This window comes from Cherax quadricarinatus, chromosome 86 (genome assembly GCF_038502225.1).
Source record: "Cherax quadricarinatus isolate ZL_2023a chromosome 86, ASM3850222v1, whole genome shotgun sequence".
NCBI lineage: Eukaryota > Metazoa > Arthropoda > Malacostraca > Decapoda > Parastacidae > Cherax > Cherax quadricarinatus.
Genome location: NC_091377.1, coordinates 7,678,509 through 7,692,543, shown reverse-complemented (window position 1 = coordinate 7,692,543; position 14,035 = coordinate 7,678,509). Strand labels below are relative to the sequence as shown.

The 14,035-nt window shown below is 43.5% G+C and overlaps 1 protein-coding gene across 5 annotated transcripts in view; it reads left to right on the top strand.

The window, feature by feature from the left end:
- Positions 1–14,035, top strand: part of LOC128703002 (uncharacterized) — an 805,350-nt gene that overhangs the window by 446,000 nt on the left and 345,315 nt on the right. The window lies entirely within an intron of this gene.

Sequence of the window (14,035 nt, the reverse complement as noted above, 5' to 3'; positions counted from 1 at the left end):
AGTTTATTGGCTGTCATCCAAGTCGATATTTTGATCAGCTCCTCATTAACAATGGTGTTGAGGGTGGCAAGATTAGGGTGAGAGATGACATAAGTCGTGTCGTCAGCAAAGAGAATGGGGTTCAGGTGTTGAGATACGTTTGGAAGATCATTGATGTATATGAGGAAGAGTAGGGGACCAAGGACACTTCCCTGCGGAACTCCAGTATCAAGTGGCTGTGTTGTTGATGCTGTGTCTTTAATGGTGACATACTGATACCTATTAGTAAGGTAAGATTTGAAATGTGCAAGCGCATGGCCTCTTATACCATAATGGTCAAGTTTGTGGAGTAGGATGCCGTGGTCTACTGTGTCAAAAGCTTTTCTTAGGTCAATAAAAATTCCTAGTGGATATTCCTTATTTTCCAATGCTGTGTAAAGCAGATCTAGCATTTTTATGATTGCATCATTAGTGCTTTTATTTTTCCTGAATCCAAATTGGCAGGGGTTGAGTATGTTTCGTGCCGTTATAAATGAATAGAGTCTCCTGTGCACGAGTTTCTCAAAGATTTTGGATAGCAATGGTAAGTTTGATATTGGCCTATAGTTGTTTAAGTCTGTAGGGTCACCACCTTTATGTATTGGTGTAACCCTTGCCATCTTGAGTAGTTTCGGGAAGGTGCTAGTTTCTAGTGACTTGTTAAAAAGTAATGAGATAGTATGCGAGAGGACATGGGCCGCTCGCTTGTACAATAATGGTGGGACTTGAGACAGATTTCCTGAGTTAATTTTAAGTGACTTTATAATCTCGGTGACTTCCGTGGGCTCAGTTGGTGCAAGATAGAAGGAATTTGGGAAATTCCCATCTAGGTAGGCGAAACGCTTCGGAATAAAGTTGCCTAACTGTTGCCTATATGACTTACCTACCAACCTGTCGGTATTGTATACCATTTTGATATTCACCAATATAACCTTACCTAACCTAGGATAACCCAATATAACCTAACCTAGGAAAACCCAATGTAACCTAACTTAGCTTAGGATAACCCAATACAACCTAATCTAACCTAGGATAACCTAACATAACCTAACCTAGGATAACCCAATGTAACTTAAGCTAACCTAGGATAACCCAATATAACCTTACCTAACCTAGGATAATCCAACATAACCTAACCTAGGAAAACCCAATGTAACCTAACTTAGCCTAGGATAACCCAATACAACCAAAGCTAACCTAGGATAACCCAATGTAACCTAACCTAACCTAGGATAACCTAATATAACCTAACCTAGGATAACCCAATGTAACCTAACTTAGCCTAAGATAACCCAATATAACCTAAGCTAACCTAAGACAAGCAAACATAACTTAACCTAACCTAGTATAACCAAATATAACCTAACCTATGATAATCCAATGTAATCTAACTTAGCCTAAGATAACCTAATATAACCTAAGCTAACCTAGGATAACTTAACATAACCTAACCTAGGATAACCCAGTATAACCTAACACTATCGACACACGGGAGTTCAAACAAGGCTAAGGAATCAATATACTCTATATCCCTTGTCGAATGTCATCTAAATGTTGCCGGACTATACATAAGAACATAAGAACGTAAGAAAGAAGGAAAACTGCAACAGGCCTACTGACCCTTGCGGAGCAGGTCCATGTCCCTCCCCCCCCTCCCCCCGGATTAGACCAATGACCCACCCACCGGATTATCCCAATGACCCACCCAGTCTGGTCATCCCCACTCAAGGATGGAGCATTGTACCAGACCCAGCAGCACAAGCTAGTCAGGTCCAACTCACACCCACCCACACCCACTCATGTATTTATCTAACCTATTTTTAAAACTACACAACGTTTTAGCCTCAATAACTGTACTCTGGAGTTTGTTCCACTCATCCACAACTCTATTACCAAACCAGTACTTTCCTATATCCTTCCTGAATCTAAATTTTTCCAACTTAAAACCATTGCTGCGAGTCCTGTCTAGGCTAGATATTTTCAGCACGTTATTTACATCCCCTTTATTTATTCCTCTCTTCCATTTATACACCTCAATCATATCCCCCCTAATAATACGCCTTTCTAGAGAGTGCAGATTCAGGGTCCTCAGTCTATCCTCGTGTGTATACTCTGGCCCACATGTGTAGCTTTAAAAATAGGTTGGATAAATACATGAGTGGATGTGGGTGGGTGTGAGTTGGACCTGATAGCTTGTCCTACCAGGTCGGTTGCCGTGTTCCTCCCTTAATTCAATGTGACCTGACCTGACTAGGTTGGGTGCATTGGCTTAAGCCGGTAGGAGACTTGGACCTGCCTCGCATGGGCCAGTAGGCCTTCTGCAGTGTTCCTTCGTTCTTATGTTCTTATGTTCTTATGTTCTTATACTCTAGGAAGTGGTAATTCCTCATATAAAGGTTTACCTTAATTTTATTATGAAAAACAGTTAGGTATCTTTATTTCGAAACGTTTCGCCTACACAGTAGGCTTCTTCAGTCGAATAATTAGACCGTCACCCTTGAAGATGCAGTTTTGAGGTGGTCAGTCCCTCAGCCTGTTATTGTGAACCATTATCATATTTGACCTTCGTGTAGTTGATAGGATTGAAACCAGCATACAAATGGCGTATTCTACACATAAACGGTGTAAAAATAAACACAAATGCAGTATAATGTGATCTTGTATTGACAACGTTTCGCCCACACAGTGAACTTTATCAAATCACAAAGTTGGTAGAATTACCGACAATATGTAAAGTAAAAGGACACAAGTGCAACTAATGTGACATTTATTGTAGGCACCGTCGGCGTCTGAGGTCTGGTTCGGTGAGAACGAGTTGTGCCTCGTTCCAGTTCATCAAATGCCCCGTGGAGTCTCTGTGGAGGACACAGGCGTACCTTACATCGTCTCTGTTAGAGGCATTTCGATGCTCATGTTATAGTGTTTGCTTACGTGTCTTTCTAAACCAACTTGTCGGTATTTATTACCAAGGTTTATACCAAGGTTTCTGATACATGGGATCAACTTTGTCATCCTCCTTTGTACATTTTCCAGAGCATTTATATCCATTCTGTAATACGGTGACCAAAACTGTGCAGCATAATCTAAATGAGGCCTAACCAAGGATGTATAGAGTTGAAGAACAACCTGAGGACTCCTATTATTTATGCTACTTGATATGAAGCCAAGGATTCTATTAGCTTTATTGCGAACACTTATGCACTGTTGTCTTGGTTTCAGATTACTGGTAACCAGAACTTCTAAATCTTTCTCGCAATCCGTAATATTCAGATCTACATTATTTAGTTTATATGTGGCATGGTTATTGTCCTGTCCAACATTTAGAACTTTGCATTTGTCTATATTAAACTGCATCTGCCACTTCTCCGACCACTGCATCAGTCTATTCAAATCTTCCTGGAGTGCTCTAATGTCCTCGTCAGAATGAATTCGACGGCCTATTTTGGTGTCATCGGCAAACTTGCTGATGTCGCTCTTTATGCCCTCATCTATGTCGTTTATGTAGATTGTGATCAGCAGGGGGCCCAACACTGACCCCTGTGGAACACCGCTCGTGACGCTTCCCCATTCTGATTTCTCCCCATTTATGCAAACTCTCTGCTGCCTATTTGTCAACCATGCCTCTATCCAGGAAAAAATTTCTCCTCCTATTCCATGTGCCTTAATTTTCCTCAATAGTCTCTGATGTGGGACCCTGTCAAAAGCCTTACTGAAGTCCATATACACAATATCATATTCATTACCATGATCTACCTCCTCAAATACCTTAGTGAAAAAAGTTAATAAATTCGTAAGGCAGGAACGCCCCTTTGTAAAACCATGCTGAGATTCGTTGATTAATTTATGCTTTTCAAGGTGGCTACAAACTGCCTCGGCAGTTATTGACTCCATAAATTTTCCCACTATGGAGGTTAGGCTTATTGGTCTATAGTTCGAAGCTAAGGACCTGTCACCTGCTTTGAAAACAGGTATCACATTTGCTATTTTCCACTTATCTGGCACCATGCCAGTTTGTAGTGATATGTTGAAAAGATTAGCCAAAGGTTTGCTAAGCTCCTCTTTACATTCCTTTAGAACCCTTGCATACAATTCATCAGGGCCTGGGGATTTGTTAGGTTTTAATTTATCTATTTGCCTAAGGACCATGTCACTTGTGACTCTAATCGTGCACAGTTTATTATCGCCCTGTTCTACATAATTTATCATTTCTGGAATATCGCTGGTATCCTCCTGTGTAAAAACTGAGAGGAAGTATGTGTTAAAAATTCTACACATTTCCTTATCACTGTCAGTGAGCTGACCTGAGGAACTTTTGAGTGGGCCTATCTTGTCCCTGATCTTACTTCTGTATACCTGAAAGAATCATTTTGGGTTAGTCTTCGATTCTCTTGCAACTTTAACCTCATAATCTCTTTTTGCTTTTCTAATTCCCTTTTTTATTTCTCTCTTTAACTGAATATATTGATTTCTTAATTGCCCCTCTCCTCTTTTGATTTGCCTATATATCTCTCTCTTTTGACCAATCAGATATTTTAATCTATTGTTCATCCATTTAGGATCATTTTTGTTTGATCTGATGTCCCTATTTGGAACATAATTTGACTGAGCAGCTAGAACTATGCCCTGGAAAGCGTCATATCGGCAACTATCACCACCTACCTGACCCTTAGTCAGGTCATTCCAGTTCAGCCCACCTAAGTAATTTTTCAGTCCTATGAAATCAGCCAAGCGAAAGTCAGGGACGGAGACTTGATTGCCATTATTAGGGGAATTCCATGATATATTAAAACTGAGTGATTTGTGATCACTTTCCCCAAGCTCATCATTAACCTCAAGATTATTAATTAGTGTTTCCCTACTGGCAAGAACCAAGTCAAGGAGGTTATTTCCCCTAGTTGGCTCTGTCACAAACTGTTTTAAAAAACAATCCTGGATCGTATCAAGAAAGTCACCTGACTAAATTTCCTGTCAAATTGCTCCAGTCAATTTGTCTATAGTTGAAATCTCCCATTAGCACAACATTTTCGTATGTAGATGCCTTACGAATTTCGTCCCATAGAAGTTTACTGCACTCCCTATCAAGATTTGGGGCCCTGTAAATCACACCCAAAATTAGTTTTTCTCGGCCCTCGAGAAGCTGTAACCAAACAGATTCAGTGGCCAACGCTTCTAATTTTATATCTTGTCTAACACAACAATTTAAATTGTCTCTGACATACATCGCTACTCCACCACCCTTCCTGTTGACCCTGTCAGTGTGGAATAATTTATAGCCTTGTATGTGACATTCAGAGGGCATCTCTCTATCTTTCAGATTGAGCCAGGTCTCTGTTATAGCAATAATATCAATGTTTCCTGCACTTGCAATTAATCTTAGCTCATCTATCTTATTTCTTACACTCCTGCTATTACTATAGTAAACCTTAAGGGAGCTAGTCCCTTGCTGCCCTCTGCTGTCCCCCTTTGTTTGCTGACCTGATCTATTGTCTTTATTTATAACTTCATGCTGAATGCCTTTTATACATTTACTGTTTCCAACCCTAGTGTTGCAAACTGCTTGTTTCCCACACACACCCATATCTCTATCTTCTATCAGTTTAAAATCATAGGCATTTCACCAATGGCCTTCTCAATTGAGTTTGCAAGTGCTACCACCCCAGCCCCAGAGAGATGTACCCCATCCCTTGCATACATATCATGTTTGCCATAAAAGTTGTTCCAGTTGTCAATGAATGGGATTGCAAGTTCCTTGCAGTAGAAATATAAACACATATGCAGTATAATGTGATCCTTTATTGACAACGTTTCACCCACACAGTGGGCTTTTTCAAGCCACACACAGATATGTGTGTGCCTTGAAAAAGCCCACTGTGTGGGTGAAACGTTGTCAATAAAGGATCACATTATACTGCATATGTGTTTATATTTCTACTGTGTCAGTATTTGATACCATTTATTTCCTTCCTTGCAGTATCTGTCTAGCCAGCAATTTACACCAATTGCCCTAGACAACCATTCATTTCCTACTCCCCTTCTAGGCAATATGCTACATATGATTGGGACCCCTCCCTTAGACTTAATAAAAGCTATAGCTGACCTGTACTTATCTAGCAGCTCTTCTCTCCTACCCTTCCCAATATCATTTCCACCAGCACTGAGACAGATAATGGGCTTGTTCCCATTACCTGACATGATATTATCTAGCCTGTTAACTATGTCCCCAACACCAGCTCCAGGGAAGCACACTCTATCTCTCATCTTCTTATTCCTATTACAAAAAGCACGGTCAATATATCTTACCTGAGAGTCGCCAACCACAAGAATGCACTTACCTCTGTTAGCAGGGGCAGTAGTACCCTTACCTTCACTGGCCTCTGAAGTACATTCATCCTGAGGAACAGAGAAGCGATTTCCTACCTTCAGATCTTCACTCTTAACTTTCCTTATTCTGATTCTCCTCCCATTACTGGTTACCACTCGCCACTTGTAGCAGGTGCTGGACTGCACCTCACTGCTGGTAGCCGTTGCTACCTCCCCACCTGCAGCCTCCTCACAGCGAGAGACAGACTGCACCTCACTGCTAGAAGCCTCATTCCCCACAACTTCAGCCACCTCACACTCTCTCCCAGACCCATTAAGGTGGACCTTCAGCCTCCTAATCTCCTCCTGGAGAAGCAAGACCTCCTCCTTCAACTCTCCAACCTCAATTTTTAAAACACTGCAGAAGCAAGCCATGCTTTGTAACCGACATGTTGTTGAATTAGACACATGTGAGTTGCACATGTGTCTAATTCAACAACATGTCGGTTCTCTGAACCATTCATCTACAATCCTGTCAGACACTGCAACTTCTTGGGATCTTAATACATGGGAATTCTTCACTTGCCTAACCCTTGGGCACGAATTACTTCCACATTGGACAAATGTGACACCACCTACGACTGCTGCACCTCTCCTGCCTACGGTTTATAAGCTGCTTCTCCGCTCATATGCCGTATTCTATTCAAGATTGATGGACTGACCACATCGACTCAAGGCTGAGAGACTGATTACCGCATTCTCCTCCGGTTCTTAAAGTTTCTCCTTTGTATGGACTGATGAAGCCACTGTGTGGCGAAACGTTTCCTCAATAAAGATACCCAAGAGTTGCACATGTATCTAATTCAACAACATGTCGGTTCTCTGAACCATTCATCTACAAACACATATGATGAAATTAAGACACATGTGCAACATCTGGATATCTTTATTGTAGACGTTTCGCCATCCAGTGGCTTTATCAATACAATTTCTAGGACATAACTTGAAGACAGTAGGACTATATACAGAAGGTGAGGTAATCAGTCCCTCAACCTAGGAGTAGGTGCGAAGAGCATCATAGTCGTGGAGATTCTGAAGCAGAAGCAAGGAGCCTGGCGCTTATATAGTAACGTCAGGTGTAGCAGACGAGGGCATAGTCACTGGTAGGCGGGATTCCCCAGTGGAAGTAGGTCCTTCCCAAAGAGATGGGTTAGTTGTAGTAGTAGTTGTCGTAGTCGTGAAGGTTATGTACATGTCCTCAGAATTAAGATTCCATGATGTTGCAGTGTCTGACAAGTTGTGCAAGAATGGTATATAATACCGACAAGATGAAATTAAGACACATGTGCAACATCTCGGTATCTTTATTGTAGACGTTTCGCCATCCAGTGGCTTTATCTCCACGACTACGGTGCTCTTTGCACCTACTCCATGGTTGAGGGACTGATTACCTCATCTTCTGTATATAGTCCTACTGTCTTCAAGTTATGTCCTAGAATTTGTATTGATAAAGCCACTGGAGGGCGAAACGTCTACAATAAAGATACCCAGATGTTGCACATGTGTCTTAATTTCATCTTGTCGGTATTATATACCATTCTTGCACTACAAACACATAGGCGTGTATATACCAGTATATACATAGACGTGTATATGCCAGTATATACATAGAAGTGTATATACAAGTATATACATAGACGTGTATATACCAGTATATACATAGACGGGTAAATACACCGAAAGATCAATATTTTGTATATTCCTCGAGCTTTATACCTTAACATTGTCGTAGTCAGCCGTGAGAGAAGTATCTCAGTGTATGTATTTACACTGGGACTTTACAGGGCTTTAAATCTTGAAGTATTCCACGTGTCAGTGTGCTTTATGAACCCACGAGCGGCAGATAGTCTTCAAACCTAGCAATCTGACCTTCAAATGGATTTCATTCAACGTGTACTTATTGAGGATTTATCCTTATTTTAGAGATTAAAATACGCTGGATGGTTCTTAAATTACCTGGATTATTGCCATGGGGAACATGGCAGTAGAGAGAGTTGAAACCTAGCCTGCCTATATAAATGTGTATCTTTCCTGAGATTAGGGAATATTTTTTCCTATTTCCCTGTGAGATAAACGTATACTCGTTTTAAACCAAAAAAAAGGGATAATGAGAAGGGGAAAGAAGACTGGGGAAGCAAAATATATTGAAGAAGATCGTAGGTGAACATAGAAATAAGAAAGGTTGTGGGTAGAAAGGAAGAGAGAGAAATGAGGAAGGTTGTTGACAGACAGGAAGAGAGAGAGAAATGAGGAAGGCTGTGGGTAGAAAGGAAGAGAGAGAGAAATGAGAAAGATTGTGAGTAAAAAGGAAGAGAGAGAAAGAAGAAAGGTAGTGGGTAGACAGGAAGAGAGGGAAATGAGAAAGGTTCTGGATAGAGAGGATGAGAGAGGCAAGAAATGCTAGGTGGCCTGATCACCTCGAGTGAGCTTCAAGACAGAGGTTTGTCGCAGTGACCAGTCAACTTAATGATTACAAAAACATTTTGAAAATTATGACTTGGAGAAGTGTGTTAGTGACACCTGGGAGACTGAACCATCCAAAGTGTGTTAGTGACACCTGGGAGACTGAACCATCCAAGGTGTGTTAGTGACACCTGGGAGACTGAACCATCCAAAGTGACACCTGGGAGACTGAACCATCCGAAGTGTGTTAGTGACACCTGGGAGACTGAACCATCCGAAGTGTGTTAGTGACACCTGGGAGACTGAACCATCCGAAGTGTGTTAGTGACACCTGGGAGACTGAACCATCCAAGGTGTGTTAGTGACACCTGGGAGACTGAACCATCCAAGGTGTGTTAGTGACACCTGGGAGACTGAACCATCCGAGGTGTGTTAGTGACACCTGGGAGACTGAACCATCCAAGGTGTGTTAGTGACACCTGGGAGACTGAACCATCCAAGGTGTGTTAGTGACACCTGGGAGACTGAACCATCCAAGGTGTGTTAGTGACACCTGGGAGACTGAACCATCCAAGGTGTGTTAGTGACACCTGGGAGACTGAACCATCCAAGGTGTGTTAGTGACACCTGGGAGACTGAACCATCCAAGGTGTGTTAGTGACACCTGGGAGACTGAACCATCCAAGGTGTGTTAGTGACACCTGGGAGACTGAACCATCCAAGGTGTGTTAGTGACACCTGGGAGACTGAACCATCCAAGGTGTGTTAGTGACACCTGGGAGACTGAACCATCCGAGGTGTGTTAGTGACACCTGGGAGACTGAACCATCCAAGGTGTGTTAGTGACACCTGGGAGACTGAACAATCCAAGGTGTGTTAGTGACACCTGGGAGACTGAACCATCCAAGGTGTGTTAGTGACATCTGGGAGACTGAACCATCCAAGGTGTGTTAGTGACACCTGGGAGACTGAACCATCCAAGGTGTGTTAGTGACACCTGGGAGACTGAACCATCCAAGGTGTGTTAGTGACACCTGGGAGACTGAACCATCCAAGGTGTGTTAGTGACACCTGGGAGACTGAACCATCCAAGGTGTGTTAGTGACACCTGGGAGACTGAACCATCCAAGGTGTGTTAGTGACACCTGGGAGACTGAACCATCCGAGGTGTGTTAGTGACACCTGGGAGACTGAACCATCCAAGGTGTGTTAGTGACACCTGGGAGACTGAACCATCCAAGGTGTGTTAGTGACACCTGGAAGACTGAACCATCCAAAGTGTGTTAGTGACACCTGGGAGACTGAACCATCCAAGGTGTGTTAGTGACACCTGGGAGACTGAACCATCCAAGGTGTGTTAGTGACACCTGGGAGACTGAACCATCCAAGGTGTGTTAGTGACACCTGGGAGACTGAACCATCCAAGGTGTGTTAGTGACACCTGGGAGACTGAACCATCCAAGGTGTGTTAGTGACACCTGGGAGACTGAACCATCCAAGGTGTGTTAGTGACACCTGGGAGACTGAACCATCCAAGGTGTGTTAGTGACACCTGGGAGACTGAACCATCCAAGGTGTGTTAGTGACACCTGGGAGACTGAACCATCCAAGGTGTGTTAGTGACACCTGGGAGACTGAACCATCCAAGGTGTGTTAGTGACACCTGGGAGACTGAACCATCCAAGGTGTTTTAGTGACACCTGGGAGACTGAACCATCCAAGGTGTGTTAGTGACATCCTGGGAGACCGAACCATCCAAGGTGTGTTAGTGACACCTGGGAGACTGAACCATCCAAGGTGTGTTAGTGACACCTGGGAGACTGAACCATCCAAGGTGTGTTAGTGACACCTGGGAGACTGAACCATCCAAGGTGTGTTAGTGACACCTGGGAGACTGAACCATCCAAGGTGTGTTAGTGACACCTGGGAGACTGAACCATCCAAGGTGTGTTAGTGACACCTGGGAGACTGAACCATCCAAGGTGTGTTAGTGACACCTGGGAGACTGAACCATCCAAGGTGTGTTAGTGACACCTGGGAGACTGAACCATCCAAGGTGTGTTAGTGACACCTGGGAGACTGAACCATCCAATGTGTGTTAGTGACATCTGGGAGACTGAACCATCCAAGGTGTGTTAGTGACACCTGGGAGACTGAACAATCCAAGGTGTGTTAGTGACACCTGGGAGACTGAACCATCCAAGGTGTGTTAGTGACACCTGGGAGACTGAACCATCCAAGGTGTGTTAGTGACACCTGGGAGACTGAACCATCCAAGGTGTGTTAGTGACACCTGGGAGACTGAACCATCCAAGGTGTGTTAGTGACACCCGAGAGACTGAACCATCCAAGGTGTGTTAGTGACACCTGGGAGACTGAACCATCCAAGGTGTGTTACTGACACTTGGGAGACTGAACCATCCAAGGTGTATTAGTGACATTTGGGAGACTGAACCATCCAAGGTGTGTTAGTGACACCTGGGAGACTGAACCATCCAAGGTGTGTTACTGACAGCTGGGAGACTGAACCATCCAAGGTGTGTTACTGACAGCTGGGAGACTGAACCATCCAAGGTGTGTTAGTGACAGCTGGGAGACTGAACCATCCAAGGTGTGTTAGTGACACCTGGGAGACTGAACCATCCAATGTGTGTTAGTGACAGCTGGGAAACTGAACCATCCAAGGTGTGTTTGTGACACCTGGGAGATGAACCATCCAATGTGTGTTACTGACACTTGGGAGACTGAACCATCCAAGGTGTGTTAGTGACACCTGGAAGACTGAACCATCCAATGTGTGTTACTGACAGCTGGGAGACTGAACCATCCAAGGTGTGTTTGTGACACCTGGGAGATGAACCATCCAAGGTGTGTTACTGACAGCTGGGAGACTGAACCATCCAAGGTGTGTTTGTGACACCTGGGAGACTGAACCATCCAAGGTGTGTTAGTGACACCAGGGAGACTGAACCATCCAAGGTGTGTTAGTGACACCTGGGAGACTGAACCATCCAAGGTGTATTAGTGACACCTGGGAGACTGAACCATCCAAGGTGTGTTAGTGACACCTGGAAGACTGAACCATCCAAGGTGTGTTACTGACACCTGGGAGACTGAACCATCCAAGGTGTATTAGTGACACCTGGGAGACTGAACCATCCAAGGTGTGTTAGTGACACCTGGGATACTGAACCATCCAAGGTGTGTTAGTGACACCAGGGAGACTGAACCATCCAAGGTGTGTTAGTGACAGCTGGAAGACTGAACCATCCAAGGTGTGTTAGTGACACTTGGGATACTGAACCATCCAAGGTGTGTTAGTGACAGCTGGAAGACTGAACCATCCAAGGTGTGTTAGTGACAGCTGGAAGACTGAACCATCCAAGGTGTGTTAGTGACACTTGGGATACTGAACCATCCAAGGTGTGTTAGTGACAGCTGGGAGACTGTGTCAACCATCCAAAGTGTGTTAGTGACACCTGGGAGCCTGTGTCAACCATCCAAGGTATGTTAGTGACACCTGGGAGCCTGTGTCAACCATCCGAGGTGTGTTAGTGACACCTGGGAGCCTGTGTCAACCATTCAAAGTGTGTTAGTGACACCTGGGAGCCTGTGTCAACCACCCAAGGTGTGTTAGTGACACCTGGGAGCCTGTGTCAACCATCCAAGGTGTGTTAGTGACACCTGGGAGCCTGTGTCAACCATCCAAGGTGTGTTAGTGACAGCTGGGAGCCTGTGTCAACCATCCAAGGTGTGTTAGTGACACCTGGGAGCCTGTGTCAACCATCCAAGGTGTGTTAGTGACAGCTGGGAGCCTGTGTCAACCATCCAAGGTGTGTTAGTGACAGCTGACGTATGAACTATCCAAAATATAAACAGAGAGAGAGAATTGCTGTATATTTTCTCTCTCATTTACTCCCTCATTGGATATTTTGGGATGTATAATTTTCTGTTTCCATGTATTTCCCCCGCCCGAGTCAAATAAGATGGAGGTCACACTACCTGCAGCTGGTCATTATAGGACACAAAACTGTTTATTTGTGAATTAACAAGCCGGGGGTCACACTAATTTCCTCTATCGGGCCATTACGGAACACAAAACTGTATACTTATGAGTCAAACAAGCCGGAGATTACACTAATTACCCCCAGCGGGTCAGCAACGTACATAAAACTGTTTATTGTCCTCTGAGAATAAGCCAGACATCCTGGGAATGGACCTCAGCACAGCCGGATGGGAATTACCGTAAAGACGCAAACAAATTTGCAAACACTGTACGATGCCCTTCGCGTTGAGAGCGGAAGAAGCAGTTTTAATAATTCTTAACGTTAAGCGCTAAATTCTGGTGGGCATTCGTTGTAAGGGGTGTTGGAAGCTAGAGTTACCGCTCGCTACGCTGGTGTTTACACAGCAAAAACAGAGAATACACAATTCACCTAAAGAATAAATATTACATAGTATAATACCCGGCCTATGGGACTTATTACCAGGAGGGGAAGACTACACAAACCACGGCACGGGTGGAGATTGAACTCGCGGCTAGTGAGTCGTAGACCTCCAGACCAGCACCTTAGCCACAGACTTGTATATGTATGGTATACATGAAGATTAAAACACATGTGCAACAGTTAAGTATCTTCACTGATGAAACGTTTCGCCTACACAGTAGACTTTTTCAGTCAACTACAAAGGCAGCAGATGTAATCAGTCCATCTACTGCGCCCTTTGTACTTGACTGAAGTCTGCTCTGTGGGCGAAACGTTTCATCAATAAAGATACCCAACTGTTGTACATGTGTTTCAATATTCATCTCGCAGATATTCTATTTTCACTGAAGTGAGCGAAGTTAGAGGATCGAAATGTTTTAATAATATTCTAAGTCTATGCATTTATATATATATATATATATATATATATATATATATATATATATATATATATATATATACTTTAAACTACTTTACCAGATGGTATTAAATCCTGTATTTTTGTACGCGATGTGAATCTTTGAGAGGAATATGAAGAGGTACCTACTTACTGCTAGGTGAACAGGGACAGCAGGTGTAAAGTGGCTAATACCCAGGTACCTTCTTACTGCTAGGTGAACAGGGACAGCAGGTGTAAAATGACTAATACACAGGTACCTACTTACTGCTAGGTGAACAGGGACAGCAGGTGTAAAGTGACTAATACCCAGATACCTACTTACTGCTAGGTGAACAGGGGCAGCAGATATAAAGTGACTAACACCCAG